Source organism: Mytilus trossulus, chromosome 13, assembly GCF_036588685.1.
Source record: "Mytilus trossulus isolate FHL-02 chromosome 13, PNRI_Mtr1.1.1.hap1, whole genome shotgun sequence".
In the NCBI taxonomy this organism is placed as follows: domain Eukaryota; kingdom Metazoa; phylum Mollusca; class Bivalvia; order Mytilida; family Mytilidae; genus Mytilus; species Mytilus trossulus.
Genome location: NC_086385.1, coordinates 31,363,469 through 31,381,407, shown reverse-complemented (window position 1 = coordinate 31,381,407; position 17,939 = coordinate 31,363,469). Strand labels below are relative to the sequence as shown.

Genomic DNA, 17,939 nt, shown 5'->3' with positions numbered 1-17,939 from the left:
GAAAGGGGAGGGGTGGGTCTTGGATACAAAAAATTTCCTGCATTTTTTAGTTGTAATCTCTGTCCTGCTTTTTTTATTTTTTACTCTTTTCGGTCTTCTTCTTCCTCCGATTAGGAGTTGACCTCATATTTGAGTGATTTACTAACTCCGCTAGATTTCTTTTAGTATAGTTTATCCTGATTCTTTTACATAAAATGACATCCTGTGGCATGTCTACTCCAAAATCATGTCCTGCCTTTTTCCTATAATCCTAGCTCCTCCCCCTCCCCCTCCCCTATTGAAACTCAAATGGTAGCTTCCAAAGACAAAAAAAGATGAGTGAGACGACCCGTATGGATACTTCAGACACCTGCAAGTACTTCATATCAAAATATATGTTCTCTCACTCTCGAATCGCAACATGCTTAATATCATCAAAGTTAGAGGGTTAGCGCTAAAAAACCAGGTTCAATCCACCATTTTCTACATTTGAAAATGCCTGTACCAAGTCAGGAATATGACAGTTCTTGTCCATTCGTTTTTTGATGCGTTTTGTTATTTGATTTTGCCATGTGATTATGGACTTTCCGAATTGATTTTCCTCTAAGTTCAGTATGTTTGTGATTTTACTTTTTACATAGTCATTTGTTCATTTCTGAAAGAGAAAATGGTTGCCTCCTTTGACTGACTGCAATCTTGTATGGGTTACAATGTATATAGGCAATCCTTTTGTTTTGATGTACATGTATTCTTGATTTTAAATCAACAATGAAATACTGTGGATACCTTATTATTCGTTGGATACCAACGTTCGTGTATTTTGTTTATGTGTGTGCACAACGAAACTAAATTTTCAACCAATGACAAATTTCCTATAGGCTTGTATGCAAACTTCTGCAAAACCACGACATTAAAAATTCATGTAAATGTAAGATTTCCTTATTTCACGAAAATAAGTGATTCCGAAGTATTTTGAATCAAACTCCATTTGAACCTTCATCCATTTGATATTAAATAAAAGGGCTTTGTTTCTTTACTATACATGAAGGAGTTCACTGATTGAAGCATACTCTCAACTCTTGACTAACAACATAACAAATGAAAACATTGGTATTCGCTATGAGAAACACTCTGTTTATTTTGAACTCATGAACATTTTCAACAGACGACAACTTACACCCTATGTTAATTAGTATGTAGTTACATGTAATATTCACCCAAGGCTAGTTTGTATCGGGTTTGATCTTTAAAATATAAAAAAGTGCAATAGTGGAACGCTTTTCTTTGGTATATTGATTTTCCTTATAGTAGTGCATTTGGTTTTTCTGCCATCAATATACGCCTGTTTACCTTCATTTTCGATATTTTATTATGCAAAGAAAAGACAATCTATATGTAGATCAATTCCCCTTTCGTCTATGAAATGTAAACAAATACTTCTTTCTTTATTCTACGTCATTTTTCTTAAAGCTTTTTCATCACAGTTTGAACTTCAATTGTTTATGTGCAATAGTTTTGTTTTAATTTGGTACACACTTTTGCTACATTGTACAGTTTAAAAGAAACACGAAATCAAAATTGAAATTATTTAATTGTAGTTTTAAAACTGAATTCGTCCGAACGGGTCAAGAACGTCAAACAAATGCCAGTTTCCACTTTGCTAATAACACATATCAATGAAATATACCATTTCGATTGTATTTATAAAATTTGATAGAAGGCCAGATAATTAAGTAAGGGATATAAGCCGATAACAGTCTATTCTGTAAAATATTGGAAAGGTCTGAGGCCGCTAGCCGAAGACCTGTTCAATATTTTACAGAATAGACTGTTATCAGCTTATATCTTACTTTAAACATTGTTTTACACGACAAAATATGTAAAACAAAAGAAAAGGCAAGGAAAAATTTATTTTCATCAAGTATGAAAATTGTTTTGTGAATAAACTTTCTTTACATTAAAGATATTCTTCAAGTTGGACCCTTTAAACAGTAGCTCAACTCAAAACAATAGACAAAAAGAAAGTACAGCTGAAGGTAAAAAATATGTATTGCTACCTGAAGAATAAGACACAAGGTATGCGTATCATGATTTTTTCGTGCGCAAGGACTGCTCATATTCTACGCTCATAGTTTCCGTGAATAACTTTTACATGCGTTATGTGTTTCAATATGGGTAAAGTGATGAAAATATATTCTTAATGCAAAAACGGAGAAAGAGTTTTTGTTATTTGTGATTGTATCTCTTCTTCTTGTCCTCACTCTTACATCCTCACTTTCTCTCACTCACCCACTGTCACTATCCCACGCTCTCTCCCACACTCGCTCTCCATATCTCTCCTACACGCTTCACTCTATTCAACTCTTTCGCTCTCTTTCGCTCTCTTTCACTCTCTTTCGCTCTCTCCCAAACTCGCTCACTCCTACTCTCGCTCTCTCCCACTCTCCGACTCTCGCTACCTCGCTCTCCCACTGTCGCACACTCTTTCCCTCTCTCACATTATCACTCACTCCTACTCTCGCTCTCTTCCACTCTCGTTCTCTAGCACTCTCCCACTCTTGCTACCCCGCTCTTCTACATGTTCTACTCTCCCAATCTTCCATTCTCCCACTCCCGCTCTCTCCCACTCTCGCTCTCTCACAACTCTCGCTCTCTCTCGCTCTCTCACCTTCTCACCCACTCTCGCTCTCACCAACTCTCGCTCTCTCCCACTCTCCCTCTCTCACTTTCGAGCTCACTAGGTCTGTCCCACTCTCCCTTTTTTGCTTTCTAGCTTTGTTGCACTCTCTCCCATTCTCGCTACCTCACAATCACTCTTGATTTCCCACTCGTTGCTTCCCTCCTCAAAAGCTGATGTAATGGATATTTTCCTGTGCAATTTACAGCCGAACAGGAGATACATGAAACCGGTGTTTGGTATAGGCATTGCTTATGTTCTGCTCCGTCAAGAATTTGAATGAACAAGTCCTTCTATTCAGGAGAACACCACTGCCCACCAGTATCCGATCTGCACGCTCACCTTCAGTTAAACTTCATTAGGAGAGGAGCAAAACATTACATTGGACGTGAAACATTTTATATCTATACAAATTTTGTATGCTGTGGTATTTTTCCAATTAATTTCTTGCAGTTTAACCTTCATAAAGGATCTGAATAATATTTTTCTATAATTTGCACAAGGTTGTTAACCATTCTATTCACCGTTTGAGTGTAATTGGCTTAAGATGCTCAATTATTTAATAATTTAGAAAATTACAACTAGACATATTAAGGGGTGATAACTATAATTGATTTATTTTTTATTTCAAATGAATTGAGAACGTGTTACGTGTGATCAACCTCTCCTATCGTGTTCGAACTGGTTTCTTGATAGAAACTAGCCAAATATAATCCACTGTCCTGACAGCGAATCGGTCTTCCATAGTGATAATGTCTTCCGATTGGACTTAGCTTTGCTAGATGTTTGTTAAAATCTCGACAGGCCAATATAATGTATGTCATTTCGTATGGCCATATGAATCCTAATTGGTAACTTGTCATTTTAATGAGTGTCATCAATTGACCTAAAGTTCCCAACCGTTCCCAAACCTTTCCACAGCAGCTGAGTTCATCTCGTTTTTTTTTGTTTTTGTTTTTTTTTTTTGGGGGGGGAGGGGGAGTTATTTACGATGTTGTTTGTAGTGCTTTGTCAACAATTATGTGTCTCCTCGTCTTAAGACTGTTATTGTTTGTCTACGTAGAAGTCTGTCTTTCTTCTACATATTCAACATATAGTATTGTATTTGCATTATGACACATGTGTTTCCCACTTTATCGTCATTTATGTTCTTCTGGTATGATAAAAAAAAAGCAGAACTTTTAATCAAACAGACGCAGTACTCAATATTACAGAACCATATATTAAACAGACGCATTATTCAACATTACAGAACAGACGCAATCAATGCTAAACATAATATAACTAAAGAAACAAACACAAATACTTTCAATTTTAATGTCTTTAATAATTTTGAGTCCCAATACAGAACGATCTTATTGGTGATTGATTAAGAAACCTATCATCCTTCAAGTCTACATCAAACTGTGGCTTCATCGCTTTTTACCACTGTTTTCATTTGTTGATAAAATGATAGCTTCAAAAAATCAAAAATATGAACGGTGTACTCGACTTTTTAATGAACATTTCATTAATTTTACTTTCAGCTTTAATGACGATTATTTTCGTCTTGTTCAGATTTTGAACTAATTCTAGTTTTGTTTAATGTGGTGGTTGTTCACTTAAATTGATCACCAACTTATTTCTCTACTACTGTAAATTTAGAAATTATTGCGTGCATTTATTATTGCGATTTTGTCATTTTAGACTTAAATGCGATTTTTATTTTCACGATTTTGAGAAAAATCCTGTTATCATTTTAAAATACTATTTTATCACTTATCAAAATAATTTATTTCCCAATAGCCTTCAACTAATTTATTTAAAAAAGAATTATTGCCTTGTGTCGTAACGTTTCCGTTTAGTAAAAAAAAGATTAAATATTCAATTTGTTGTTGTTGTTTTTTTTATTAAGAGTTCCACTTTTTTATTTCGTTTGTTTAAGTGTTTGGTTTTTACATCTTCTTTCGTTTAATGAGGATATGAATCATTATGGCAAATGCGAGTAGAATTTTTGTTTTACATTTTACAAATATTTTGATGTCCGTCTTTTAATCAGATCCTGGTTTAACAAATGACACAACTAGCTTTCCTGCACGTTGATAATTCTTTTGGTTCCATGCCACGATCAGCTTGCCGTATAACCTCAATCAACTGAAACATAAAAAAATATAGTGACCATTGAAATCCATTTATTTTCTGTGACAATCAAAATTATTTCTGATTTTTTTTTATTTTTTTTTTGCAATCACATCCCCTTTTATATTTATATATATGTCCATGGCTGAAAAGTATCACTTAAGGTAGCTCATTATTCTGGTCAATCTAGATAATTATTTGGTTTAGTTTTTTTGGTGACAATTACATTTACGTCTTTGTTTAAATCGAGAATGGAACAAAAAAAACTGTATTTGGCCAAGTGCATACAATTTGCATTAATCTACAGGACATTTGCACGTGGAGCAGGATATGCTTACCCTTCCGAAACGCCTGCGACCATCCCGTTTATTGCATGTATTCGTGTTGCTCGGTTTTCGGTTTTCTCTGTTGTGAATAACAAGTACTGTTAGTCTCACTCTGTTCGTCGTTTTTCGTTATTGAATATCTATTTGGTATAGTTTGACTCTTTTTAACAAGACGTCAGTTCATAATTCTATCGGTTTACCTATATTCAGTTTTTTATTTATATATATGTAAGGCTACCAAACACTTTAATCATACGGACCAGTGGAGTCCAACGCTAAAGATTATTTAACACAACCTTGGACTAATAAACATGATAAAAGAAATCGAACTTACATCCTCTTCGATTGGCCAACCTTTCAACTTCAATTTAGAAAAAACCTCTTTATCATTGATCGTAATTTCAAATGAAGCTAAAAAAAAAATAAAAAATATATATATCATGTGTATAAATATCAATGAATATAGAGTATTACATTGATACAAGTGAGTTATCGGATTTATCCAATCGTGATAGTTAAATTATTGAATTTAAAGTCCTCGCCGAGGCTCGGACTGAAAAAATTATAATTGAACTATCGAGATTTGATAAATCCGATAATCCACACGTCACTATCTAATGATCAGTTTCTCTAATGATCAAAAGATAAAATTTCTAAACTAAACATCCCTTCGAGTGCCTTGTACTTTCCAGTCTCTTTTTCCAGTCAATTGTCAATTGCATTAACATCTGTTAGAACACTTTGATAATTTCAGGGAGCTGAAAAAGATTATGACCCTTTTTACTCGGCCAATCATCATCTGAGATCACAGGCAACCACACGTTGATTGAATTTTTTTCTCTAATTCTATGGAAATTTATCCCTTTCCGAACTAATTGTATAAAAAAATTAATCACGTGTGGTTGGTTGCCGGTGATCTGATATCCAAGAATGAGTCCCTCCCTGCCGCGCATGCGTTAGATTTAATTAGTATCGGTCAATATGGAAAGTGAAAAAATTATATAGACTATTAAGGAAATATTTCATTTAATTGTTGTAGCATGAATTCAGTACACTTTTCATCCGTTTCCCTGTGATAGTGAATAGAACAATTCTATTGTCTTTCAAACAGTGTTTTCAAATTTTAAATAAAGTTAATGAATGACCCGTATTTTTTTATTTGAAAATAATTAATGCAGTCATGAAAAAATTGACTGTCAATATAGAGACATTATTGGATTATTTGTATATGGCGCTTTTTTAAAAATAAATTAATATAACTTGCATTAGGAATGTAAATTTTTCCCTTAGATCATGAAAAACGGGAACAAACGAGGAATAATATGGTACTTTTTATTTTAAAATATCATGATGATAACCCCCGTAATTATGTTTTCAAAAAATGGGTATTTTTTCACAATATCGCATCAGAGGTACAATTTATTTGTTGATACAATTTCAGCAAGACAGTAGTATGTGTGTATAGTATGTTATAGATCATGTTTACCGACCGTGCAAGGGCTGTATAGCCAGTCAAGGTCGTTAAAAACTTCCATTTGTTGATCATGTTTCACAGAAAATGCATGCAACTAGTGTTTTTGTCTTTTATTTACTGACAGCATATAACTTACAGAAAATGAAAATGATGGGCGTGCTTTAATTACAAGACATACTATATTATTATTATGCTTGTTTATAAATTCTTCATTGAATTGCGTTTATATTTTAATCAGATTAAATCTTATTTAAGAAATTGTTATTTAGTTACTTGATATCTACGAAAAGCATGTACACGTGAATTATGACATGATAGTCATAGTGGATGTTACCTGAAGTGTCCCCAGCAGGCGCTCGTCACCTTGGATATCATCGGCCGTAATATTACCCAACCGATATATATTTATGTAAAACGAAACAATTAAATAAATTGCTGCACACGACTATTAAAATATAACAGACTCGACAATAAAAGCTATCTATATAAAAAAATTCAAAATGACTTCTGTGCATAATCTTCGTCGCCGTAATGACATTGACTTGAAACGTATATATGCTTTGGTGAACCTTTGCCGGCCACGTAATGCTAAAATATATAGAAGTAGTAAACAGACAAATCCTTGATGGTTCGTTCCAGATAGAACGACTTATAGCAAAGAAACAGAACCCAAGAAAGGTACTTATCTTGTTTTTTATACTACTATATTAGAAATAATCAGTATAATGACTGAGCTCGCATTTTGAATTAAATCATAGATATAGAATACTTGTTTTTGGCCTGATTTTGTTTGAATTTTTACTTGAATTTATTTTGAAAGTAATTAGAATAATTTCATATGAGGACAGGTACATCTAGAAATGAATTGATATTCACATTTTAGGTATTTAAATTATTGACCTCGACTTTATTATACTTTGATTATATAAGCCATCAGTTGCAAGTCCTCATGCATTAAGTATATATTGATTTTATCACATAATTTTACCATATCTGGAATTGACGGGTGGGAATCAGTGTTTTGTTTATGATCTTAGGTTCTACAAGGCAATAACCCGGTGTGATATCAACTTCAGTATTTTCATCTTTTACTTTATCATTTGACGACTTTTGAATATGCGAGTATATGAAAACAACTATTTTTTTTTAAACAAAGTGGAACATGTATATTTGCATTTAATATTACGTTTTAACAACTTAGTTTAATATTTAATTTTATAGGGCTTGATTTCTCACATAATTTAAGCGTCTCGGGGGCGGATCTAGCCATTTTAAAAAGGGGGTTCCCAACCCAAAGCAAAAATGGGGGGTCCAACCATATCTCTCCATTCAAATGCACTAATCGGCCAAAAAAAGGGGGGGGGGGTTTCCAACCCCCTCAACCCCCTGGATCCTCCACTGCATCTGTTATTTGTAATTAAACACACATATAGAACAATTCTTATTAAGTTTTCTAACATAGGCAGTTGACCTTTCAGCTGTATGGCTTATTTCAACAATTCATTGTTAAAACGTTTAAAAGCAAATCTATATATCAAGTTAAAGATTCAACTATATATTGTCTGTATTCAATAATTTAGATATTCACATATGTATATGCCAAGCATTTTTTTTAAAGATTGCTGGTGCCTGCTTAACATCCAGTGGCAAATATTTGATGAATATAAAGTTATTTGCATAATCAATTTGGTAGGGTATGCCCTCCTGAAAATCTAGATATGTTTTCCATAAGGTCATGTTCAATAGCTATATTCTCATATTCTCACACTGACTGTGGTAGAGTTCCGCTTTGGGGGCAAATATTTGATGATATGTTGAACCCTGTTCAGCAATTATTGGCAATTCCTAAAATTGAGAAAAATAGAGATAATTGTACTTGAGTTCTTTATCACCTTATATAATTGCTTTTCAGGATGAGCTTTTCCTAGTACAATAGTGTGGCTATCCGGACACAGAAACAACGTGCCACATTGACCAGAGATCTCTCTCAGTGAATATATATACCTAGCAATATTTACCCTCATCGCCTAAATGCAACAAACACATTTGAAGACATCATTCAAAATAGACTTAAATCCGGGAATAGATGTCACTCGCCAAGATTTGATTTGGTAGACGATTTCAGTAGACTGCCACTAACAGAGTTGTGGAATTATCAGGTTAATTCATTATAAAGGACAAGGACTAACAATTGATTTTACTATTAGACTTTCTACTAGACTTTCTCCTAGACTATACATTTGACAGGAAACTATTTGAACGGACTTAGGATGGTGGTGTTTTACAAAATTCGTAATACAAACTCGTGTTTGTTAAATAACACTGAATACAAGTACAGCGTTAGTTAAAGATGTCTGAAAAATTTAGTGGACAACCGACTTCAAAAGTGAATGATGATATAAAGGCTATATATCATCAGCAAACCAACAGATATGACTGTGCTATAGACGCTTTGAAAGTACGCAAAGTGATTATTGGGAAAATGAAATTTGTGTAATAAGGTCACGCAGGAAATTAAAAAGTTGTGCGGCAATAAAAGATGCAGGTGTGATACCTGCACCAAAACCTTGTTTGGATGACGAAACTGACGTCGAAAATTTGACCGTTGAAATTAAACAGAAATCGAAGGACCATATGGTGTTGCCACTAAATTTCGCAAACATGACAAGCTTGATCAGTTATACAGAGAAACACTGTAACAGAACCATTCGTAAACTGATTTATATATGAGCACTATTTTAAGATGTTTATGAGTAGCTGAATTTTTAAGCAAACTCGATGATATCATGATACCATTCGATCGAAATTTACACTTTCTCTTTTAAAATGTATGTATATAAGCGAAAATGATATTTCCGTCGAAGTAACTGTTGTACATAAAACTAAATTAATATTCTAGTTATGCATGTCTGAATAGATTTTTTTTGTATGTAAATAATTTATCAACATAATGATGTTTTGGGGATATTAGAAAATTTATTAATTTCTAAAGAAATTCTATTTAAACAAATATATCCGTTTTTATTTAAAAAAAAAAAAGAGGATAAATTCTCGTTATCGAAAACCATTTCCATCAAGTCTTATATATAGTCGGTACTACAATTTACATATTTTTTTTAAAAGTTTATTATTTTTTTTTATATGTTTCGGAACTGTAAGCAATATTGTCAATAATATGTTAATATAGAATTTCTATTTTATATGTGATTAATTTGACAAAAATCTCATTTCTTATTAATACAGTAATATTTTTAGATGACATCTTTTGTATTAAATGATTCAAGGATTTTAATGGGTACTGAATTTTGATAGGAAATAATCGTATGACCTATTTCTCTCGTGGTAATGAAATCCCTATCTGGGTATGTAATCGGTAGATTTCTTATCTGATAAAGTGGCATCATGATTGTGATAACAATCCTATATAAGTCAGCATGATAGGTGATAATTAGTGAATGTGTAAAATTACAGTGGTCGTGCTGGTTTTCTTTCATGGTCTTGTTTGTCTATCTTCACACACATTAATTTATAACGCTTTTTTATTTGAAAGTCATGAAATTAACTATTATTGGAAATTGAAAATTATTTTTAATACAACTTATCCATGAGAGCGGTCTATATCAATTGAGATCAAAGATGTTGTTTTTTCTGATAGAAGAATGTACATACACAAGCGTAAACTCGTTTGCAAATGGAGTTATTTCCCTTGATTCTTGATAACAAATTCGAGTTCTCTCCCTTAAATGCATCAAATTCTTGGATATGTCAGAAGATTATTGTATGATTTTAAAGGTCATGACCTTTTTAGCATCAAAATATGCTATAACAAGTGTTAATGAAATTGGCAACTTCGTGCAATGTAAAAGGCACTCGAAGGGGATTTTCGGTTAACAAAAAAAGAAAATTTATTATTTTAATCATTAGAAAAGCAGATTCTTACATAGTTACTCATGAATTATCGAATTTATCCAATCTAGATAGTTTATTATCTCAGACTCGGACTTTAAAATTTATAATTTAACTATCTTTATTGGATAAATCCGATTATCCACTCGTATCAATGTAAGAATCTATATTAATACAATGGGTTCTGAAAGGGATATATTTCCATAGAATTAGAGAAACAAAAATATTTGTTATGTTTGCCAGTGAAACCCCTCTCCACCAGAGACTAAGTTAACTGACATAAAATTCGAGGTTTACAATTATAGGTCACAACACAGCCTTCAACAATGAATAAAACCCATATACTACATAGTTATCTATAAAAAGACCAATAGATTGCAAACCTATAAACATTCAAGCGTGAAAACTTACTAGGGTTATTTACATGACAATGAACGAAAAACCCAATATGGTATGCTGCATATATTAAAGTTATGGGTACAGATGATAGTAAATTGATTCTAAAAATCCTTCGCTACTCATCTTACTCAATATTTCTCTTTGATCTCTCTCGAAGATGAAGGTCGTTTTCCCTGGCATTTATTTCAAACTTTAATTCGGATTATAATATTGTCATTTATAGAATAACAAATTATTTTCCCTTAGGATTTCTATCTTTCCATTTGAAACAAATAAATTATGATATGTGGGAAAAAGTATAAAATTGCATCTATCAGGAACCACTTCTATTTTAAAAGACACAAGTTCTTATTGTCTTTTGTTTGAAAATGTTTGATAAACTAATTCGAAAAGTACAAGAAAGGGATAAATATTTAAAAATGCTTCAAAAACTAGAAAGAAAATTGCACTTGTATTGTTATAGGATGTACAAGTACGCTGCCAGTTACGTCTGGTTGGAAAACGAAGATTATCTGTTATTTATAATATTCGACCAAAATTGCAAAATTGATTGATTGATTGTTGGTTGCTTAACGTTCAGTAGCAAATATTTCATGCATATTCAGGACGAGAACAAGTTCACAATAAATACAATAGGTAGGTCTTGTCACAAGAGAGGCCATCTGGGATGATGGTCGGGGAAATTTGGACTGCCACTGGAAAATGAGGGTATACTGGATAGGGACAGAAATTTTGCCATGCAACAGGCCACCTACGGACCCCTCAAAGAGTTGTTGCAAGGGTTCGTAAAGTGCAAATACTGTGGCACTCTCTTTACACGAGGCATCCGATGCAAAATTGCAAAAACTTTGATAATTGATCTAATACTTAATTCATGTACGTCCAAGATAAACTTGAAATATTTGTCAATGGACAACAAGAAATTTTGTCGTCAACAAATAATGTAAAACGGTATCGGTTCTTATTTTGTACTGTTACACCAATGTCCCAGGTTAGGAAGAGGGTTGAGTGCTCACAAACATGATTCATTTTTTTACATAAATAAGGCCGTTAGTTTTCTCGTTTGAATTGTTTTACATTGTCATTTCGGGGTTGACTATGCGGTATGGGCTTTGCTCATTGTTGAAGGCCGTACGATGACCTATAGTTGTTAATTTCTGTGTCATTTTGGTCTCATGTTGACAGTTGTCTCATTAGCAACCATACCACATCTTCTTTTTGATATTAACCCCGTTATAATGTTCAAGTGCATGTCACAAGCCAGCAGTTTCCGGTTCAGCGGTTGTTGTTGATTGGTTTCTGTATTTTATAGTTTACGTCGTTATCATTCTAGTTTACAGTAAGTTTATTATGTCTGCACCAACGGAATATCTCGTCTCGCAAAAAAAAAAGATAAAGGAGAACGCCTTTAAGCAATTTGTTTATATCTACAAGTATTTATCAATATTTGACAGAACAAAACCGAAAATATCAAGACACCTTTTGTGTAAAATTCCAAGGTTTATTGCTTAGGTCTAGGATTTTGTCTTGCACTTCACATCTCCGGATATTGCATTATTGTAAATCTAAGGTAAAGTGAAACCTTTCTGAACCCAACCGCTTCGGGACTTGAGATTGTGTTCGGTTCTGGTAAAAGTTTGGTTTTATAATCAGGTTCATTACAAATAAAACTTTATATGACTTGACTTAAAACATAGTCTGGTTAAGACAGGTTTCACTGTATATAATTTTTGTCATATATATTTTCCTATATTTCTATATTGTAAACTAACGTACTTCTGCGACCCTTTGACCCTACGACGTCAGCACCAGGTACCTCGGCAAGGATGCGCCCACGAAGCGCCTCATACTTGCCTGCGTAACCTCACCCGCTACTGTAAAATATATGAAATGAGATGTTAACATGCATGTTTTCATAAGTATTTTTAAAATGGAGATAAAAACATCTCATTGTTGTCAGTGCATGAAGTTAATAAATATAATAAGGAAATCATTACTTTTTTAATAAAAAAAAAAAAACTGGCAATACTTGTATATGCATTCGCAAAATATTACTTCCTTGCATTGTTTTCATGATAAATTTAAGATTAAGAATCATAAATCAAATTAAATAAGAATTAGAAAATAAAGATATTTTATAGATGACACTTAAAGTTACAGCACTGCATTTTCCATAAATATGTGGTTCATTTCAATGAACGATTGAATGTCCAGTGGCAAATATGTCGTGCATGTTCAGGACGAAAGTAAATTACCAATGAATAAGTCATGTAGTATATGCGAATCGCGATGAAATGCGGGACATTTGGACTTCCACTGGAACAAGAGGGTGTGCTTGTAACCAACTTATTTTCGCAACACAACGGTTTAATTTGACGATTTTCAAACTACTTGATGTAGTCAAATAATGAAAGATCCTAATTTTACATATTCGCGGCGATTAATATAAGAGTAATGATTTTACTGACGAAAGTCACGAGAATAAATTGCTCGCTAAAATTAGTTGGTTTACTGTATTGGATAGCAACAGCAATTCAGCCACGTAACGGGCTATACCTTAGGATCCTTCAGAGTTGTAAAACGGTTCATACTATATAGAAGAGCCATCGGATTTAACTTTTCAAGATCTTTCAATTATTTCCGCTTTACTGCCCGTCGGAAGATTGCTAAAATTATTACCAATTTAAGCACTTATTGGCTATTTCGTAGAAACTAGCTGTTTTAATAAGGAGTAAAAAAAAAAGGGGGGGGGAGGGATTGAAGAGAACAAAAGATCCTCACCATAAAATATTTGCCAATTTAAATTGGAATCGAAAACATCTGCCATGTGCGGATTCACCACCTGAATTTTCACAGCCTAGTGGTCAGTCAGGGGCGTTACTTTAACAAGTTATTTTTTTTAATTATTAATATAAGTATTTTCTTATTTTAAAAATAATAAAATTACTTAATAGAGTTATTTTAATTTTCAATAGAAACATAGACTAAATGTAGTTTTCATGATTTTAAACAACATTTTATTACATAAATTTTTTTTTTTTATCAGATTTGAAAGGAGTATAGAGATAAAGGGTTACTTTGACAATAATGACAAAAATATTACTTGAATAAGTTATTTTAAAAATTTTTGAAAAAAAACGCAATTACAATTATTTAAGGCACATGAGTCATTGATTTAGGTTACAAATTATAAATAACTTCAGGTCTTAATTAATTCACAAGTATCTATCTATTTATATCAGTCTACCTTCAAGATTTTAGAGGAAAATGATAATTTAATAGTCCCAAGAGACCAATCTTTGACCCAGAAGCGTCGGTATGAAAGATAAGTGCGTCGGAAAGTTAATTAGTGTTTCTGAAGAATTAGTTTTTATATATCAAGGGAAAAATAACCAGATAACTGTGAAAATTATTTAAAGCTAGTAAAATCTGTATTCTTGGACACCTATAAAAATAATATTCAGAAAAATAACTTAGATAAGTTATATTTAAATTAGCCTCGTTTTCAACTTTACTTGTATAGGTAATTTTAATTGTTACTTGTTTAAGTAATGCCCCTGACTGGTGGTAAAGCTTCTAGACCACTTGGTCACCATGATGCCTGAATGTCGGGAGAAGACACAAATATGACAACATGTCTTCATCCCCTAATGGCGTTTTTATGTCGAATGAAAATAGAAATTTAAAATAAAAAATAAAGAATTACTTCCCATTCAGGTTTTATTTGCTTTTGATAACTATTTATTTGTAAAAATTAAAAAAAATATGTATAATTGTTTCAAATGTTATGTAAATAATTAGAACTTGAAAATATTTTATAGACTAAACTTAAAGTTCTGCATTTTCCATTTTAATCAGTATGTAGATATAAGAAGATGAAGTATGAGTGACAATGAGACAACTCTATATCCAAGTCACTATTTGTAAAAGTAGCCCATTTGAATTAACTATTGATTAATATCTTTTTACGTCCAGTGGCAAACAGTTCATGTATGTTTAGAACAAAGACAAGTTTATATATGTTATAATGCTTAGGTCCAGTGAAAGAAGTTGATCGGGATAAAAATGAGAAAAAATTCGGACGGCCACTAGAACAAGAGGATATATTTGGAAAGAAACAAAAATCTAGCCTTGCAATAGGCCCCTATGAGTTCTGTAGTTTCATAACGTGCAGAGGGCGATGCACTATCGATATCTATACATGAGGCATCGGATTTTCAATTCCCCATATAAAGGGGACTGTTGTCGCTTTACTGCAGGTCGGAAGATCGATTAATTGATTGTAACCCTGAGGGTGTTCTTATGTCGGGGAACATATACATTTGAAATATAAAATATAGAATTACTTCCTATTCAGGTGTTTTTTTTGAAATTAAAACTTGCTGTGTCATGATTATCTGAATAATCCTTTATATGTTCACAGACCATTTTATAATATATCATATAATATGTGTTTAATGTATTATATACCTTTAAAAATACTTAATTAAAAAAGAGGTCTAGGTCATGCATTATATATCGATATTTATGAAAGTTTTCCATTTGAATGTGCTTGTACTTATAAACAAGCCAAATACGCTATTGATTCTATGATAAATTGATATTCAAGTTAAACGACTTAAATTTGATAAATAATATTTTTAAAATATAGATAGAATTATTAGAAAATGGAAATGAGTAATGTTTCAAAGCGACAACATATGCCGCACTTATTTCCGAAACATGCAAATGAATACTCGCATTGTTACTATAATTGTTGCTTAATCCAAACAGTAACACACACTTATTTCTTTATTTTTTCAAATGATTCCATTACATAAGCTCTGTAATTCTTATCAGTGGTACATTTTGACCTATCATACGATTTCCGTAAGTATAAACATAATTTTATTTCTGCATGGGGCCTACTAATAAATTTTTTTAGATTTATTTATCTGTTCGAGGGGAAGGAATTATTATCTATCAAAACTATGTCCCGAACAATAAGGACATATTTGCGTTTGACGTTGAGTAAACAACAAGCAATCTATCAACCTAAACTAAATTGAAATTCACCTGAAACTTGATACCGATAAATGAAAAAATCAATTTCACAGCTGATTTTGTTTAATTTATAAAAAATCTTAAATAATAAATGAGAATTAAACGAATAACTTACCAATATTCAACATGAACTTTCACGCCCATCTTTGTTTTTCCTTTTTATTTTTCCTTATACACATATCCTCTTGTGATATTTGTGGTTATACTCATAACAGGTATATAACAGGTAGACATTTGAAAAAATGCTTTGTCATATACTGATTAAATATCGTTGATACAGATCTTAATATGTGACTTATATTTACATAGAAATCATCACAATTCGTCCTTGTCGCGGCTAGTATTTTTTTCTTTAATTGATCATTTTGATTGGTTCATATTTGATAGTAATATTTGCATTTTATTTTGATAGAAATTTCGCTTAAACTTTTTCTTGCAAGTTTTAAAGATGTATAATTGGTAATCTTTCTCGGAAATTAAGATTCAAAGTAATTTAATATCTACAGTTACATTGTAAGCATCAAATTGACAATTCCTCTCTTCAATAGACGGATTATTTTCATATTACCGACTTTTGACATCGGATTGTATAATTTTTCGACAGGTTACCATCTCTGTTGTAGGACATCCTGGTACTCGGTCAAGTAAGAGCTTCCTAAAAAAGTAAAATCAAATACATAATCGGTACATTTTTTTCATTTTTTTAGGGGGAAGGGTGGGCAGGAGAGAAGTGGTTTACTTTTTTCAAAAAAAAAAAATGTGCCGATTGAAAGCTTGATTTTATATGTTTCATTGCTCTTACTTGAAAGAGTACCAGAATGTCCAACCGGCGAAGTCGCTTACCTGTTTAAAGATATCAAAAGTCAGTATTACAAAAAATAGTATATAATTGTCAAAACTGGAAGTTCGCTTATTAGAAAATAAAAAAGGCATGCGCAGATTCGACTGTTGCGTGTTATCGAAATTTTCCTAACTTCATTCTAAATTTATTATAGTTTATTTGATAACATAAAATTGAGAATTGGAAATGTGTAAAAACAACAACAACTCGACCAAAATAAAAAAAAAACACACCAAAAGATGGTCCCAAATGGGTCTCCACTAAAGCAAGAAAATTCCACATCCGAAGTCGGGCTTCAGCTGGCATCTAAACGAAAATGTAAACTAGGTCAGATAAAATGAACATCACACTTAACTCCGAAACAAAGAAATGAAATTAAAAAATTTAAAAAAAACACTTCGTTCACTCTTTTCATTTCAATTAGTTTTAAAATTATTTATTAGTTAATCATTAGAAAATTGCAAAAACGTTCCATACGATTCCATTATTTTAATTTCCACCTTTCATACCATGCTTCGGCTCAGTGACGGATCCAGAAATTTTCATAAGTAGGGGCCCTCTGACTGCGCAGGAGGTGGCCCGCTCCGTTCATGTTCCAGAGATTCCATATATAATCAACCAATTTTTTCCCAAAAAAGGGGGCCCGCCTCTTTTACACCTAAATAAATTTATAAAAAGAAAGATTTCAATTGTGAATTATTGATCAACTTCTGTTCATGTATAACAGGAATCTGATGTTCAGTAGTTGTCGTTTGTTGATGTAGTTCATAAGTTTTTTTCGTATTATATATAGATTTGATCGTTGGTAATCCCGTTTGAACAGTTTCACATTAGTCATTTTTGTGGCCCCTTATAGCTTGATGTTCGGTGTGAGCCAAGGCTCCGCATTTAGGACCATACTTTGACCTATAATACCTTTGATAACTATTTACACCACTGGGTTGATGCCACTGCTGGTGGACGTTTCGTCCCCGAGGGTATCAACAGCCTAGTAGTCAACACTTCGGTGTTGACATGAATATCAATTATATGGTCATTTTTTTTTTTTTATAAATTTCCTGTTACAAAACTTTGCATTTTTTTCAAAAAACTATGGATTTTCTTATCCGAGGAATAGATTACCTTAGCCGGATTTGGCACAACTTTTTGGAATTGTTGGTCCTCAATGCACTTCAA

The 17,939-nt window shown here is 32.5% G+C and overlaps 1 long non-coding RNA gene across 1 annotated transcript; it reads right to left on the bottom strand.

Moving 5' to 3' along the window:
• Positions 1 to 3,957: 3,957 nt before the first annotated feature.
• Positions 3,958 to 16,171, bottom strand: LOC134695397 (uncharacterized). Its single transcript, XR_010102747.1, has 4 exons — positions 16,038 to 16,171; positions 12,656 to 12,753; positions 5,435 to 5,511; positions 3,958 to 4,789 (listed from the first exon to the last, which is right to left on the bottom strand). It is a non-coding gene; the product is annotated as an uncharacterized LOC134695397 (long non-coding RNA).
• Positions 16,172 to 17,939: the final 1,768 nt, after the last annotated feature.